The following is a 17,748-nucleotide window of genomic DNA, read 5'->3' on the forward strand; positions in this document are numbered from 1 at the left end:
TCATAATGGTTATTCTGGTTGTAATAAATGTGTTCAAGGTGGTGAGTGGAAGGATGAAAAGTTAATGCAAAGTTAAGAACCGATGCTAATTGTCACTTAATGACTGATGAAGACCACCACTTGAATCAAATATCGTCTCCTTTGGGTGGTATAGTGAAAAGGGTTACAATGTTTCCCTTAGATTATATGCATTTATGTTGTCTTGGAGTCATAAGAAAACTCATAAACACATGGATGAAGGGCAAAGTACTTGCAACTAGCCGTCCAATCTGACCGTAAGGTAACTTTTAGTAAAATTGAAAGGACTGGGACCTTACACGCCAGTTGAGTTGAAGAAAGCTGCAGAAATTGATGCATACATTGTACAACACATACAACATATATTTTATGTTGGATGTAGGGTCTGTGGTAGGCATTACATTTACATACAATGTACACCAGCTAACATACCTGGGAGAAGAATATAGACTCCGGACGTTAAAACAATGCAGACAAAAACGTAAAAAATAAAGAGTAATTATCAGGTCATCAAAGACTGGAACGACCAGAGTGGGTCCAACCGAAAAGTCTGGAAATGGTACGTATTTCACTGGGAGCGACTTAACTTTGAACAAGCAAGGACATTTCTAATAACTCATTAGCTGTGTCCAAATTCAGAGGCTGCATCTTCCTGAAGCCGCATTAGTAGGCGATTACGTCACAGCGATGCAACGAAGGCAGCCCAAATTTGAAGACTCCTCTAAATGCGGCCGACAAATGCGTCCTCCTTTTCCCCAGATTTGAAGGATGGGTCGGGTGTATCCTTTGTGGCTCAACCTATCCCAGAATTCATAGCGCGGCCCAGCCAATTCCAGTTTCCATTGTTGGAAACTGGAATTGGCTGCTCGACTGATTACAAAAAAAGTAAAAAACTTATTGGTTGAAAAGCTGTTGTTCTGCTGTCAGGTGTTTGAAAAGGTTTTACGAGCCAGCCCTTCAAGGGATAAACTGAGTCTTCAAGGATGTAATAAGCAGTATTCACTGAAGCTTCTCATGTGAGCTGGTAGGCGGTTTTCCCAGCTGGCTAACTCCCACAGTGTGGACAGTCTCTGAACCTGAGCGTCATGCAAGCTCTGTGGCAATCCAGCAAACATGTTCCAGTACCGACCTTTTCCATCAACAATACCCTAAATGATTATGTAGTGCGAGCCAGCCTTTACGGTTGAAATAGTATGATAGTGTTGTGGTGCTATGATGGATAGGTGGGAGCCATCAATAGCGCTCAAACAGTACGGGCGCCCCCACCTGTTCTCGATGTAGGCAGGCATTTCCCTGAACCTCCCCTCATCAGGAAAACAGATTTGCTCTGGTGCCAACAACGTCTCAGTTGCAGCGCAAAACTCTTGCACACACAGACACACAGTTGTGATGCTTACTCCACAAAGATGTCCAGTACTCTCGCATTCTGAGCCAGTAGCAAGTTTACACGGTGCAATAGCCACTCTCTATTTCAAGGGCACACACTCACCAAAGGTTGTGCCTTGTTGCTCAGGAAGCTTAACATTTCATACTAAAGTTCTGCAATGAAATCACATCACTGGGAAGCTGGGCTGAATGCCCAGACTGATGGTTTGCACCAATAACTTTGCAACACTAGAGTAGACTTGTAGTCAAGACCGCCTAAACCAAGACAAAGTCAAGCCAAGACCAAGACCGAGATAAAAAAGTCTTTAAACTGTTCCTATATATATACACACATATATATACATATATATATATACACATATATATATATACATATACATATATATATACACATATATATATATACATATACACATATATATATATATACATATACATATATATATATACACATATATACTGGTGAGTGTCAGCACCACAGTCCACGATGAGACAAAAAACATCCACGAATACATCAATTAGATGGCCCCAACTGACCACGTGCTCAGCGAATACCTCAGGCAGCAAAAACCAAGGAATGAGGAGGAACGGGGGGAACCATCATGGAACGATAGGCCCCTGCACGGTATGTACCACCGGCAGAGGAAGTGGCTGACATCCAGAAATCCTACCAGTGGCTGGACAAAGCTGGACTGAAAGACAGCACAGAGGCACTAATCATGGCAGCACAGGAACAAGCACTAAGCACAAGATCCATAGAGGTTGGGGTCTATCACACCAGGTAGGACCCCAGGTGCAGGCTGTGTAAAGATGCCCCTGAGACTAAGAACTTTGCTCCATGCGCTATGGTTGCTTTGATTGCGAGGGAGGGGTTGGAGAAAGAAGACAGGATAGCGTCTTGAGCTGAAAATACATATTCATCATGCATCATCTTGAATTTAAACAGTAGAGGTCACCCTTGATCTCTTTTTGAGCACATCATTAGCTCAACAAGCTTCTGTGTGTTGGTGGCTCCCAGTACGATTTGCATAGTGTGCACATTTGGAGAATCAGCCAATCATATCCCTAGAATAATCATGTGAAAGACTGCTGATGCTCCAGTATAATCTGACAGCTTTAAGTCACTCAGGACCGATTGTACAGATTGTATTGTTTAATAATAGCGTGTATAAAGTGCTAATTTATATTAAGTTTTTGCTTCAATCATTTTTTTGAAATAGGAAGTGGTTATTTCTAAAATCAATCCATGTACCACAGTGGCATACCCGTCATAACCTCTTTGGAAACCTTTGAAATGACTGACCCCCTCAGGCATCTGGTGTCCATCTCCGTCCTCTGTGGCTCTGTCTTGTGAATGAGGAGGCGATGTAGATAGGTCTGCCTTTTGCTTTTGACACCATTAACAGTAGTAATTTTATGGACGGTTTAAACAGTTACACATTGACTGAAAATTGTAGTTAAATTCATGTACGGCAAAATTGTTCTGCACCCTGCTCTGGTGGCTTCTGACCATCTTCAGATTCACTTGGACTGCATGAGACAATTTCTGTAGAGAACAATCATATTTTTAAAAAGTATTTTAATGACAAATTTGAAATACAATAAGCTTAAAAAGTTGTTTAATAGGCCACAAGTGTAGTGTACCTGAGATGGCTGCAAATAGCTTCTTACTGTACAGTGGACACAGTCATACCTAATAAAGTGGTGGAGATTTTAAAATTGAGATGCGTGTTTGCGTAACCCATACTGTATGTTCACACTGAGAAACTGAGACAGAAAAAAGTCATAAAAAGTGTTCTTTAACCTTAATTAAATTACCATTGTGTGGGACCTGTATCGTGCCATTGCTGTTCAGATTCACTGCAGCTATGCACAGGGGCCACAACTGGCACTGTCAGTGGTGAGTAATGTGTCATTTGGAAGAGCAGTGCCACTGTGTGGCTGCACATAAGAGCGCCCGCTAGACAAACCATCGGTAATGAATCCAGAAGCTTAATATCTGAGAAGAAAGAGAAAGAAAATTAGAAATTTCAAATCATCTTCATGGAAAATTGCCAGCAGGCGCAAGGTTCCTAATTTCTTTCTTTCTTTCTTTTCTTTTTTTATGCATATTTCTCACACTGTTCACCAGAAGTTTTTACTTTTACTCCCTCTATTTTGAACAAATATCTGTACCTTCTAATTGCATTTTCAAAACGGGCTTGTTACATTTGGCTTAACATTTGAGGAATGTTATCATTTCAGGTCAGTGCAGCCCTTCAAACATCAAACTGATTTGAGCCTAAACAGTAACACGTGAAAGGCAAACCTGTTTGTGTTACAATCACCAGGGGACCTGGCATAAAAATAAATGAAAGAGGCAAAAACGTGTGCCATAGCGTCTTCTCGTTGGAGAACTCATGTTTAAAATTCACATGTTGGGTCTGTACATGTGGCATTATGTTTTTTCATATTGTGAAACATGCTGCTAAACAAACTGAGGTTGACTGTGTAATTTAAAAGTTACATAAAAATAATATGGAGTTTAGTGCAGCATAAACAGGTTAGAAATATTTTACTGCTACTATTCATAACCATCATCATTACCATTACATTAATTATCATTTCATCAAAGCATTTATTCAGTAGATTACACATGTTCTTAGTTAAGACTATTACACCTATCACAGAGAGCTTCTGTCTGGAAAAAGGTCAGAAGCGTCAACAGGCGGGGTGAGGCCGAGTGCATTTTGAGGTCGAGACATACACACACACACAAACAGTAGTTAGACTCATGTTTAGGTAACAAGTACTTTTTCACTTAGTTGAGTAAAGAAGTTGAATCAGTACCTCTGCTTTTTTAACACTAGTATCTGTACTTCTACTTAAGTACAGAATGTCTTTACTTTTGCCACCTCTGCTTGTCACACATCACCAAGTAAATTTTAATGGTAGACAATGATAGTACGAGTAAATACTATCCAAACTATGTACACCTTAATGCAATAAATTATTATGTCATAAATAAACTGTGATGTCATGAATTAACATTTGGAAAGAATTAATTGAGTGCACTTAACATGTTAAAGGCATTTTTGTGTTAAAGATGCACAGTATTTAATTTATTGCTAATGTTTAATATCAAATATATAATCTCAAAAGTAATTTTGACCCCAGAGCCTGCAAGATCCCTGAAGGGAGTCTCTTTAAAAAAAACTAAGGCTTTTCAGACGTTTAAGATCACTTGAAAAAATGGCAAAAAAAATCATATTTTGCATGGTTGGATCTTAACAAAGTTCGAAGTACAGCTTTAACATGCAGCAAGAAGAAATGAGTCTCTCACAGCACGCCATCACTGCTGAGGTGGGACACAGTCAGGCAGTCATTTGAAATTTCTTAAATGTTCCTGAGGGTTATACAACAAAAAAAGTCAAGTGGAAGACCCCCAAAACTTTCACCAGCACTCAGCTGGAGGATCCAATTGGGTGTCCGTCAAGACACTGGACAATCCTTGGCCCAAATGAATGCCGTGACTGGTGCTGACTGCAGCCCCATAACCATTAGCAGCATCTGAGACTGAAGGGCTTCAAAAACAAAACCCGTCTTCAAAGGTCTCATCTCCTTGAACCACAGAACTAACTGTTTGGACTTTTCAACAGAGCACCAAACATGGGACATGGAAAGGTGGAAGAAAGTTTTATTCTCTGATGAGATAAAATTTAACCTTGATGGTCCTGATGGTTTTCAGCATTACTGTCATGACAGATCCCACCTGAGATGCAGGGGGCGCTATAATGGTCTGAGGTGCTGTTTCCTTCAGTGGAGCTCAGGAGGTGCAGGGGCGTCAAATGGCTGCTTGCAATGTCCAGATGTTGCAGAGAGCATCCCTCAAGACTGAGGGACCTCGTCTGTCTGGTAAGGACTGGGTTTTTCAGTACATAATGCCCACAGACAAGGGACTTCTTCCAGGAGAATAACATCACTCTTTTGGATCATCCTCTGTGTTCCCCTGATCTAAACCCAATTAAGAACCTTTGGGGATGGATGGCAAGGGAAGCTTATAAAAATGGACAACAGTTTCAGACAGTAGGTGCCCTTTGTGCATCCGTCTTCACCACTTGGAGAAATGTTCCCACTCACCTCATGGAAATGCTTGAATCAAGCATGCTGCAACAACATTTTGAAGAGATCAACAATAATGTGCTACTCTACTACTTGGAGCTACTCATTACTGAGTTCATGTTTGGAAGTTTGATTTCTGTTTTGGTGGGGTTTACAGGGTTTTTTTTGAAGGTGTGGTCCTAAACTTTTGATCAGCTGTAAAACAGCCTGTTTCAGTTTAAACGTTGTTTTCAATAAATTACATGCTGTAAAAAATGATTTGTCTCACTCCCATTTCTTCTTGTTGCATGTTGAAGCTCTGCTTGGAACCTTGTTAAGATCCAACCATGCAATACATGATATATATATTTTTTTGTTGCCATTTTTCAAGTGGTCTTAAACTTTTGATCGGGACTGTATGTAAATGACATGATGATCTGCATCTGACTCTCTCTTCAAGCTAATCTTGAAACTTAATTGCTTTATATTGTATTTCCATGTCAACAGCTGTGTCCACTGGTCATTTAATAAGTGTAATGCGAAGTCAACTGAAAACTGTACCTAATTTAATTTACATTCATTTTCAGTCTTCTTTTCTATTTTCCAGTTTCCGTGTTTACGTCTAATGATAAAGTATGAACACAAGAGGGCAGTAGAATAATTAGTAACTACTTCATTTTTTGCCATCACAAAAAGTGAGTGGCATCCCAATATGTTGTTGGCTTGCTTAAATTCCTGCTTTCATCCAACTAGATGTCTGCAGATTTGTTTAGACAGTGTGAAATATTTTTACCTTATTAATATTATTTTGTTGGCATCATGTCCTGTATTCTTCTTTTTTGTATTGCAGGATGGCACAGAATCAGTGGTGAAGGATGTCCTCCCCGGAGACAGCGTCCACAGCCTGCTCAGTATTCTGGACACTATCACTGTGAGCTCCTGTTTTTTCTCTCTAGGTTATGTCCTCATTTGCCTTCTGAAGTGTCTGTGTCAGTGTGATTTGTTTATTCATTACCTTCATGCCCCTGAAACAAAATTAATGTACTTTGTATTTGCTGTAATTTGTTTATTTAAAGCTGCATCTTTTCAACTTTGTTTTTCTCTTCTTAAAATACATCATTGCCATCCTTTTCACACACTCAGATTGATGTTGTTTGGAACTGATTGTGCAGTAATGAACTCAAACCACGTATGTAATGTATAGAAAAATCAGTTATTACAATAGAATAACTTTTTCATATCTTGTTACTTTGTTGCCATTGCATAGAAACCGTTTAAACACTATCACACTTGTGTTATAGAGCTTTGAAGTGTTGACAGTTATTTAGGCCACTTTAAAATGCTGCAAGCACAGGTACACGTACAGGTCACGTAATAAACCTTGGGGAAAGTATCCTTAGCCCAATTTATTACTTAGAGGACAGTTCCAAATAGATAGCTGTGAAAGATGTGGATGAGATTTCTCTGATTCTTATCTTCGATTTTGCCAGGGTTATCCAGCTCCATATAAAACTGTGTCGTCCTGAGACACTTGTACGCGTCATTCAGGTAACAGATTGCATGATGTAGTGTTTGTTTTTTCTCCAATTAAACATCTAATTTGGATGTAGCTACAACATGATATTTAGTATATTCTGCCAGAGTTTTTTGTGTGTGTGTTTTCCCCCCCCCCTGTTTCAGATAATTATGGTGCACCTCCAAAGAGTCACCTTTTTGGCTTTGCATAACTATCTGGGCCTAACAACTGAGCTCTTCAATCCAGTAGGAGGAGATTTAATTAGTGCACACCTACAGTATTTATGTGCATACACATGGTCACGATGACTGTGTCACTCGATTTGTTATGTGCTTGTGTATCAACAGGCATAGAACACACACACGCACACACACACACACACACGCACAGGCTAATTTCACACAACATTAAGCACAGCAATATAACCTGGTCCATCATAGATCATAGAAAATGCATAAAATAACATTTCAACAGAAACAGGGAGCAGTAACATATATATCTGACTTACCTCTGGATTTATGATTATTAAATCTAATCTTTGATTTAGAGATAGGAAATTTATTTTTTAAAAAGTCCATATTTCAATGTACTTTAAAAATCTTTAGATTTTAGTTATTCTATATTTCAAACTAGCCTTAAACAGATTAATTCATAAAGTAAAATATTGTTGAATGTGTGGTAGTGACATTATTGGTGACTGTAAACTGTTGATGAGGAATATACTTCATCTGTACAGAGCTCTGTTGCATATTTTAAAAGAAATTATTTAAAATTATTTTAACTTGATATCTGCTACACAGTTGTAATTGCCAGCAAACCCTTGAAGATTACCTATCCCGTCCATATTTGACTCATCACTGAAAGATTATTCTCCACTTCCAGGATGAGTTACTTGCCGGAACCACTGAAAACACTGCAGAGACAGGTCAAGCACACACACAAACATGCACTACATGCCGTTCAATTTCAGCTTTGTCTTGTATTGAAACTGATCCAGTACTGGCACTTGACTTTGCAATAAACAGATGGTGTAAAGGACAGCCATTCAACCAGGAAGCTGCGATCCACCTCTATGCCCACTGAATGCACAGGTGGGTCACTGCCTTGGACATAAGCGATCATCAAATGCCACATGGCTGTATTAATTTCCTGCACAGATGTACTCGTTATCCTAATCCTTTGTTTTCTGAGTTACAGGTAATGACCTGAGCATGGCCTGCGAACGAGCTCGAGTTACCATTGAGGAGGCTCCGTCAAGTCCTATCACTCACAAAGTAAGGTCTGCTTTTTACATTGAAGCGTGGTGACAGGTCTTGTGTGTAAATGTAACACAATAGCACAGTATCTGCTGCATCTTACCTACTTCCTCCATAGTAGTTTCTCTCCTGTGCCTATCTTTGTAGTCTAGTCTGAAGAAGAGTGTGACAATGCAACACACACCATCTGAAGTATTTCACTATACAGACAGTGGAGGGCACGCTGATGCTACCTATCTTGGTAAAAGCAGTGCAATCCTCCAAGCTGCTAAGAAAGACCTGCTGGGACTCATCCAGCTGCAGGTGAGGGGTTAATTGGAGAAAATTCAGCTGGTGTCAGTGTTCTGATCCGTTTAAATTTCTTTTTGTGACATGTTAAGTGTTAAGTGACTTGAACTGTGGACCCTGATCGGACACAGTGTCTTGAGGTATGCCATGAAGGCGGAGCAGCACATGATCCGTAAGCAGTCTCACCGTCTCTAAAGTGGTGGGCAATTTGGGCAGAGCAACAAAATGTGCAGCCTTGGAAAACCGGTGAGTATGGTGGTGTTACCTGAAAATGATTACAGTCCAGTTATGAATTCCAGGGCGATGTGCGACCAGAGCCTCCTCGGGATAGGTAGGGGCCTGAGAAACCCAGCAGGCAAAGAGTTGGACGTCTTATTCCGTGCACAGGTAGGGCAAACAAAATCCTGGACATCCAAAGCAAGAGATGGCCACCAGAACAGACTTTGCAATATCGTGCGATGTCCTGCTGAGTGTTTCTGTTCAGGGTCTCTGTCTCCCATGTAAGAGCCCCAATAATGCAGGCCGCGTGCAGGATAGCCTTCTCCAAGGTCTCACCTGATGAGGAAGGCACATGTGGCTTCACATTTGGGAGCTGGGTCTGTAAGGAATGGTTAGGTTGAACTGAGTAAAGGACAGAGCCCGTGTTGCCTGACGGGAGTTGAGGCATTTGGTTGCTTGCAAGTACTCAAGGTTTTTGTGGTCCATCCATATGCCTCCATTCCTCCAATGCAAGCTTTATGGCCAGCAACTCAGCAACTCCCGGTCCTCCACATCGTAATTCCGCTCAGCCTGTGAGAGACGACAGGACAAAAAAGCACATGGATGAAGCTTACCCCTGGAATGCTGTGACAACAGAGCTCCAACTCCTGAATCCGAAGCGTCCACTTCAACTATGAACGGTTCAGAGAGGTCTGGTTGAATCAGGATGGGCGTAGAGGCAAATTTCTGCTTGAGCTGGGTGAATGCTTGTTGCGCCACTGGAGACCACTGGAAAGAGACCTTGGGAGAGGATAAGCATGTCAAGAGGAGAGCAACGCAACTGAAATCATGGATGAAGCGGATGTAAAAATGAGCAAATCCCCAAAACCTCTGTAGCTGTTTACGGGTCCTGGGCTCTAGCCATTCCACCACTGCCTTGATTTTTGCCAGGTTCACCCGCAGCTATCCTTGATCGACAATAAGAAAAAGAAAAGCGACCGACTGTAGGTGGAACTCACATTTCTCTCCTTTGACGAAAAAGTCAGTTCTCCAACAACTGTTGTAGTACCTGGCAGACGTGTCCCTCGTGGTCTGCCAAGGACTTCAAAAGATCAAAATGTCATCCAGGTACACAAAAACACAGTGATTAATGAAATCTCTCAACACGTCATTCACTAGGGCCTGAAAAACTGTGGGACCATTGGTGAGGCCAAAAGGCATGACCAGGTACTCAAAATGTCCCAGGTGCATATTTAATGCTGTCTTACACTCATCTCCCTCCCTGATCCTGACCAAATGAAAAGCATTTCTTAATTCAAGCTTAGTAAAAATGGTGGCCCCTTGTAACAGTTCAAAGGCAGAAGAAAGCAACGGCAGGGGGTACTTGTTCGTAACAGTGATTTTGTTTAACCCCCAAAAGTCAATCCATGGACAGAGAGATTCCAAGTGGGGACTTGGAGGGGCGGATTATTCTGGCAGCTAGTGAACTGGTTATGTATCAATCAATGGCCTCCTGTTCTGGCTTGGAAAGACTATACAGGTGACTGGTGGTGAGAGGCGCGCCAGAAAGCAGGTCTATTCTATAATCGTAGGATCCATGTGGAGGAAGGGAGAGAGCTCAGTCCTTGCTAAATACAACGACACAGAGGACAAATCAGGAACTGTGATTGGTTCAGATGGAGTGGATGGCGAGACACTGGGAGTGGCTGAGTGCAAACAGTTCTTATGGCACCACAAGCTCCAACCCGCAATACAACTCTTGGACCAATCTATCTGTGGGATGTGTGTGTTTAACCAAAGGTAACTGCATCCCTACGTTTACCGACGGGCCTGCTATTTTGGCCGAGCTGGGCATGAGTCTGCATAATGTCCTTTTTTCCCACAGAAGAAACACTCCCCGTTCACTGCCTTTGATTCCAGTCCGAGCATGAAAGCAGGACTTCCTGTGTAGAATAAAGTGTGTTTATTGACAAAAGATGCAAATAATCATCTGTCACAATAATCATTCTTCGTGTGCTCGCTCCCTGCTCGTGTGCTGTGACTTCTCCCGATGTCCGTGGTGAGTAATTCCTCTCGCTTCGGTGTTTATGTACAAAAGTGCTCGACTCCTTTGAGCTCAGCGAGATTGCAGCTTCCTCTCTATTTCCAAAACACATTTTTATGAGTGAGTGACCTGGACACACATCCTCACACTGTTGTGATGTTCAGCACTGTAGAGTTGGAGGGGAAAACAAAGATGGCTACTTCTACTTTTGTGGATTCTTCTTTATTCCTTAGGATAATGCGAGTGGAGCCCAAAGTGGTGCTGAATGTTGCTCATGCTGTGGTGAAGAGGATGTCATCTTTTGTCAGGCAAATAGACTTTGCTCTTGACTGGATGGCTGTCGAAGCTGGCAGGGCTGTTTACAGGTATTCCTCTGCTGACCTTGTGTCTCATGTGTGAAATCAACTCGTAACACTGCAGGCATTACTTGGTTCATGTGGGACAAGTTAATAAATACTAATCGAGGGAGGGGAAGCTGAATTTGGAAATGTGATTGAGTTGTTTGCAAATTTGCAGTAGACTGAAGTTATCTGTATTTTCTTTTCTTTTTGCAGGCAGGGAGAGAAATCAGACAGCACTTTCATAGTGCTGAGTGGTCGACTGCACTCAGTAATCATGAAGGAGGATGGCAAGAAAGAGTTGATAGGGGAGTACGGACGTGGTGACCTGATTGGAGTGGTAAGCACAGTGACAGCCAGAGGGAAGACAGCTGGGGAAGAGTTGATGGAAGACTATTAATATCCATGTTGTATCAAACAACACTAGCTGTTTGTTTTCATATAAGAACCTGTTAAAAGGTTAGATATAAAAAAAAATTACAATGTTAATATCACAAATGGAACTGCCTATTAGCTGTCAGTATACTGCATATGGCTGACGAGACTGGATTTCCTGTATGTTCTACTTTCTACTTTCAGTAAATACAGACTAAGACCAGTACATCTTGGGATATATTTAAACAAAGGGGGGAAAAAGAACAAAAAATGTAGCCAAAAGGCAGCTGAAATAGAATATGCATAAAAAACAATCCAGATAATTTTATCTTCTTCATGCTCTTTGTCTCGGGCTCTTTTTGGGACAATTCCAAGTGCATTTAGTCAAAAGCATGCACTAAATTCATTTGCCAGGCTGCCAGAGGAGTGTGGGTGTGCGCACTACAGTAGTTAAATCATTTCTCATTTTGTTTAGTGGCCTTTAATCTGATTAAAAGGAAATTAGATATTCATTCCCTGTTGAGTTATCCAGTATATCAATTCATTTACCAGTCCTTTAAGTATTAGGATAGTTTACATTAACCTGAATATATTGAAACACATAATGTGGAGATGGCTAAAGCGGTTGACGCTACATAAATGTGCCACACCAGAGGGTCAGTATGTCTAGTTTTACATCAATAAAGCAAGATCTATGTAGATGTTTTAGAATGTCATTTGCAGTTAATGAGTGCCTAAAGTCTTTGAGTCATTAATGCCACCAGATCCTTTTTATCCTTCCCCATTATCTTCTCCCAGCCACCTTCAGCTCTTGTTGCTGTGGGGTCTCTGTTTTCAGTCTAGTCTTTAGCAGGTGGTATGCAGTTCCGTTAGGATAGGATCAGGTGACTGAGATGGACAGTAAAGCCATTCATTCTCTAACCCTCTAGATTCCTTGTATGTCTAGGGTTGTTTTCCTGCTTAATAACTAGATGTTTTTGCATGTGTTGTGATCCATTTGACTGGATCCAATTTTGCAAGTAAAATACCTCCCTTCGAGTTTCTTGTTTTTTGCTTTTATATATAACGTTTTATTCAGTTTTGAGCTATGTTTGAATTTTTGCATGCAACACACACAGCTTGCTGAAATTATCCAATTATATTTTTAATCCTTGCAATTTTAGCGCTTTGAACACTTGTTTTTATTTTGACACAAATTAACCTATCAGTTGAGTTTATACACTGCATTGGCAAAATATAGTGTTCACATGCAGGAAGTTGAGTGACATCCCAATCTGAATCCATAGTGTTTATTAAAATGTCAGTACACACTTTGCATCTATAACAGCTTCAAATTGTCTGGGAAGGCTTTCCACAAGGTCTAGGAGTGTGTTTATGGGAATTTTTGGACATTCTTCCAGAAGCAGATTTGTAAGGTGACCTGGCTCACAGTCTCTCCTCTAATTAGGTGTTCTGTCAGGTTGAGGTCAGGACTCTGTGTAAGCCACTCAAGTTCTTTCACACCAAACTCGCTCATCCATGTGTTTGTGACCTTACTTTGTGAGCTTTCATGCTTGAACAGGAAGTGGCAATCCCCAAACTATTGCCACAAAGTTGGGAGCATGAAGTATTTCACTATACAGACAGTGGAGGGCAAAATGTCCAAAATGCTTCAGCATGCTGAAGCATTAAGAGTTCCTTTCACTGGAATTAAGGCCGAGTCCAACTCCTGAAAAACAATCCCTCGCTATAATCCCCCTTCCCTCCATCCCTCCACTGCTCTACAGTCCAGTGTTGGCAATCCGTTACATCGTGCTTGGTGATGTAATGCTTAGATGCAGTTGCTCGGCCTTGGAAACTCATTGCATGAAGTTTGCTATGCACTGTTCTTGAGATAATCTGAAGGCCACATGAAATTTGAAGGCCTGTAGCAACTGACTTTGCAGAAATTTGGCAACCTCTGCATACTATACACCTCAACATCCACTGACCCTGTTTTGTGGTTTTCGTGGCAGTTCGAGTTGCTGTTCTTCCCAGTCACTTCCACTTTGTATAATAACACTAATATTTGTCTGTGCAATATTTGGTAGTGAGGAAATTTCATGACTGAACTAACATAAGTGGCATCCTATCACTGTAACATGCTGGAATTCAATGAGCTCCTGAGAGATACCCATTCTTTCACAGATGTTTGTAGAAGCAGTTTGCATGGATAGGTGTTTGATTTTTATACATTTGTGTCCATGGAAGTGATTGGAACACCTGAGCTTAATTATTCAGATGGTTGAGTGAATATTTATGGTAACATGGTGTATGTAGCATGCATTTCCTATTGATTGTGCTTAGTAACAAAGCCTAAAGAACATGAATAACTCAACTGCGTTTACTTTGTTGTAAAACATTTTAACGTGTAATACTCAAAAGTGTTGGGTCTGAAAATTAAAAAGAGTATAAAATCAAAACAATATAATAAAGAGATAAATGCAATTAAATGGAAAATATTCAGAATGAGTTTATGGCCAATTTCTATACAAACATGATGATATTGATCAAATCTGATTCTAAAGTATCTTCTAAATATTTTAACAGGACAGCTAAGTTTTTTTCATATTAAACTCTAAAATGGTATTTTCAACCTGTGTAAAGCAAAGTCACTTGGTTTCACTCACCCACCTCCCTGTTGGCTGGCGTGACTGGTTCCTGTCACAATGCTTCTAATAATACCTGGGTTAATGGATGCTATGGTTACTGTTACCTGGAGGAGAAAAGCTGTCATTGGAGCTTCTGTAATAGTGGCAATAAGATTGTGAGACAAATTTAGTATGGCCGTGTTGACGTCAGTTTTAGATGAAGGGTAGAAGGGTAGAGGTTATTCTTAGCCCCCCCCCCCCCCCCCCCCCCCCACACACACACACACTTACTGCATCAGTAGGTCTGTGGACTAGCAAGACTCAAAATTAATTAACTTGAATTACGTACTTGTAAGTGAGCTTTTCTTGAAAATCTTAAAGTAAAATGCATTTAGTCATATATGATGTGCCACTGTAATATGTATGTTGTACACTATAAACCCTCTGTATGTGATGTCATGAAACATGGTTGGAAAAATGAGGATGAGAGACTGCAACAATGCCACGCAGACCCATGCCTTTACACACACACACACACACATACACACATGATTACTTTGATTCTCTTTTTTTTTTAACCAAGAAGCCTGAGTGGAACAGCTGGACTACCCTTTTCGGTAGAAATGATGGGTGCTGGTCTTTGGTGGGTTGACCTTACATGCACCTTAGACACTGGAGGTGTTGTGGGAGGAGGCGTCGATGAGCACCGCCCACCCCCCCATCGTACATCCTACCTGGTCTCGGGATTGGCTGGTGGTCTGGGCAGAGGTTGACTGCTGGCTATGGGGGGCACTCCATCCACACTTCAGAGGGTGGGGTGGATGTGGATGAAAGTGTGTCTCTGAGCAGTCTGTGCGTGTGTGTGTGTTTATAAAAAAAAAAAAGCAGAAAAAATTGTTGTATAAGGATTTTATGGCAGATTTTATATGTGTGCATTTTTGTCCACGAAGGTGTCGAAAAGCTGTAAAATGCATCAACAGAGTATGGATGACGTCGGATTTCAAAATTCTGACTAAAAAGAAGAGGAGGGCATGAGAGTTAAACATAAGAGCTCTACTCTGTTATCATTTTCCAAAACTTCTTATCAAGGCATGGAGACAGGATTAGATGTGCTGTCTGTCTTCCATGACTAGGGCTGGCACGATTTGTCGACTAGTCACGATTACGTCGACTATCAAAATCGTCGACGACTGATTTAATAGTCGACGCGTCGTTTGAAGCTTTGTAAGATCCCAAAAGACGCAGGAATAAGTAGCAGGATTTAAGAGTGTAATAACGGACTGAAACAGAAGATGGCAGCACTGCATGTACAAGGATGCCAGCTGCTGTTAAAGCCCGAAGAAGAAGAAGAAGAAGAAGAAGCAGCTGTGTCCCAGAATTCATAGCGCGGCCCAGCTTAGTTTCCAACAATGGCGGCAGCTAGTTAGTTTTAATATTACTCTTATTATTCTTTCTGGGTCACAAAATAAACGTTTAATATATTTTCAGGCGAGAATGTAGCTGTGTAAACCTCAAATATCGGATCAGTTTATCAGGACACCACATATTTTCAAAAGCGCTCCGACGTTTTCGGAGACGTCTGTTACCCACTAGCTCAATAGCTAGCCGGGGGCAAGGTCACTAGCGCGGTGAGAACACCGGACTCCCGGCAAATTGTTTTCAAACCCACCGCCGTCTTTCGCTACTCAGGTTAAATATATGAGTCACTTAGATAAATTAAAAATGTTATTGTTTGGCTTTTTTTTTTTTTGTATTTTATTTGTTCCTGAGTAAATCAGTTTGTCTGAGATTAAAGTTATCCGGTTGTTCAGTGATGACGCGACGAATCCTACTTCCGGGCCTAAAGTAGTCTGCGTTTAATATGGCTTTTGTGTTGTTAACATGTTTAATGTTATGTATTTTCTTCTATTTAATCTCAAAAAGCTCCTAAAACAGTCAGTGATCCCTGTTGACCTCCCTCGGCTTTTATTACCACTAATCATTTATTTAAGCTCAGTTTTTAAAACCTTAGGATGTAACTACAGCCCAGCCCATGCAGCAGTATATGAATGACTAACCTCGTATTGTGGATGGATTATCTCAGTTGTTCTCCTGGCTGAAGTTTGGTCCTTTTACAGCATCCTGCCATGCGATTACATTTGTTTCTGACCACCGAGAAAACTCACGTTAACTTTTATCGAGTGGAAAAAAAGTTAGCTTGTTTATATTATGCTAACATAGCTATTTCGCTAGCGGTCACGTAGCAAATCATTATATACCAGCTAGCCCAACTTCAGTAACCCTACAAACGTCACTGCTGTTTAGTTTTCTGTCTTCATTTATGCTGGAAGTGATAGCAGAGCTGTACGTTTGAATTTGTTTCCAAAACCCCGCAGTCAGGACATGCTATATTGTATTTAGATGGAAGCTAGCGAGCTAACTCCCTGCTAACTTCTAACTCCGTTAAATGTCATAAATTCCGTTTTCATGGATGCCTGGATGCTAAACTCAATTGTTACACCTGGTAGAGCAGAACGCTGATCATTTTATTAAAGATGAAAGACTTTAGACAGTTTTTCAACTCTCAGTAATGCCATAGTGATCGTTTGATATATGGACCTGCAGCGGAGTTTAGACCCAGACACGGCTAGTGACGTCAGACTGAACAACCGGATAGTTTTTACACAGCTGAATAAACGTCAAGCAGACAGCTGATTATCAGAAGTGTGAGATGCTGGAAAATATACTCCGTTGTCCTGTTATATTTTAGATAGCAAGGAGTTTATTAAACTTCACCGAAACAATCTGCAAATTTCATTAAAATTTAATAAACTATCATCTTGTCTTTATTTTTAGTTAGCACCTTAAAAGCTTAAAGCTGTAAGCTAATGATAGTTATATAAGAGCAGATGCTGCTGGTGCAATAAGCTGTAGTTTTACGTCCAGTGGATGATGATCTGATTAGTCGACTAATCGCATAAATAATCGGTGACTAGTCGACTATCAAAATAATCGTTTGTGGCAGCCCTATCCATGACGGAAATACTCTCTCCTTAAGTATTATGGATTCCTGTTTGCACCCTAATTTGAACTGGAACTGAGCCTTCAGGACAGATGCTCATTTGATTTTGGTTAAATAAGACAGTACAGACAAATTAACACCAAATTAAGGAATTAGATTTTCACTTTAATGAGCATTAAGGGCTTTAGGGATTGACCATATAAGGAGGAGGACTTTAGAGATTACAAACAGTTAGAAGGTTTAAATGAGTGTTTTCAGTGTAGTACCTTTCCTTGCTTTATTATAATGTATCACATAAAATCCTTTCACCAATGCTTCACAATGTGGTGGATGTTTGACTTTAAAAGATCTGAGATGCACCTGAACAATCAAATCACTTTCAGCTGTCTGTAACCTGGACGTAACACCTCCTTGAAGTAGACATTCATGGGTGTAATCTATCATCTCTCACATAAAGGTCCTACTCTTCTACTGACAAGTGGTATTATCAAACAGCGTCTTGGAGCTGCTGCACTTGACAGGTGGGTCATTCTTACTATTCGGTGCCATTTGAGTCCTAATGACATAATATGGTATATTTAGTGTAAAACTTGTCTAATGCTTATTTCTAAACCATTTTCTTGTATGTTTAACCCCCCT

General features: G+C 40.7%; 2 long non-coding RNA genes across 2 annotated transcripts; both read left to right on the forward strand.

Moving 5' to 3' along the window:
* Positions 1–7,869: 7,869 nt before the first annotated feature.
* On the forward strand, positions 7,870–8,554 carry LOC112435125 (uncharacterized). The gene is made up of 4 exons (XR_003024437.2): positions 7,870–7,925; positions 8,026–8,091; positions 8,198–8,274; positions 8,404–8,554. It is a non-coding gene; the product is annotated as an uncharacterized LOC112435125 (long non-coding RNA).
* A 2,300-nt stretch (positions 8,555–10,854) lies between these two features.
* Positions 10,855–11,423, forward strand: LOC143419701 (uncharacterized). Its single transcript, XR_013099714.1, has 3 exons — positions 10,855–10,906; positions 11,020–11,151; positions 11,341–11,423. It is a non-coding gene; the product is annotated as an uncharacterized LOC143419701 (long non-coding RNA).
* The last annotated feature ends 6,325 nt before the right edge of the window (positions 11,424–17,748 follow it).

The sequence above is a fragment of the Maylandia zebra genome, linkage group LG7 (assembly GCF_041146795.1).
Source record: "Maylandia zebra isolate NMK-2024a linkage group LG7, Mzebra_GT3a, whole genome shotgun sequence".
Taxonomy (NCBI): Eukaryota; Metazoa; Chordata; class Actinopteri; order Cichliformes; family Cichlidae; genus Maylandia; species Maylandia zebra.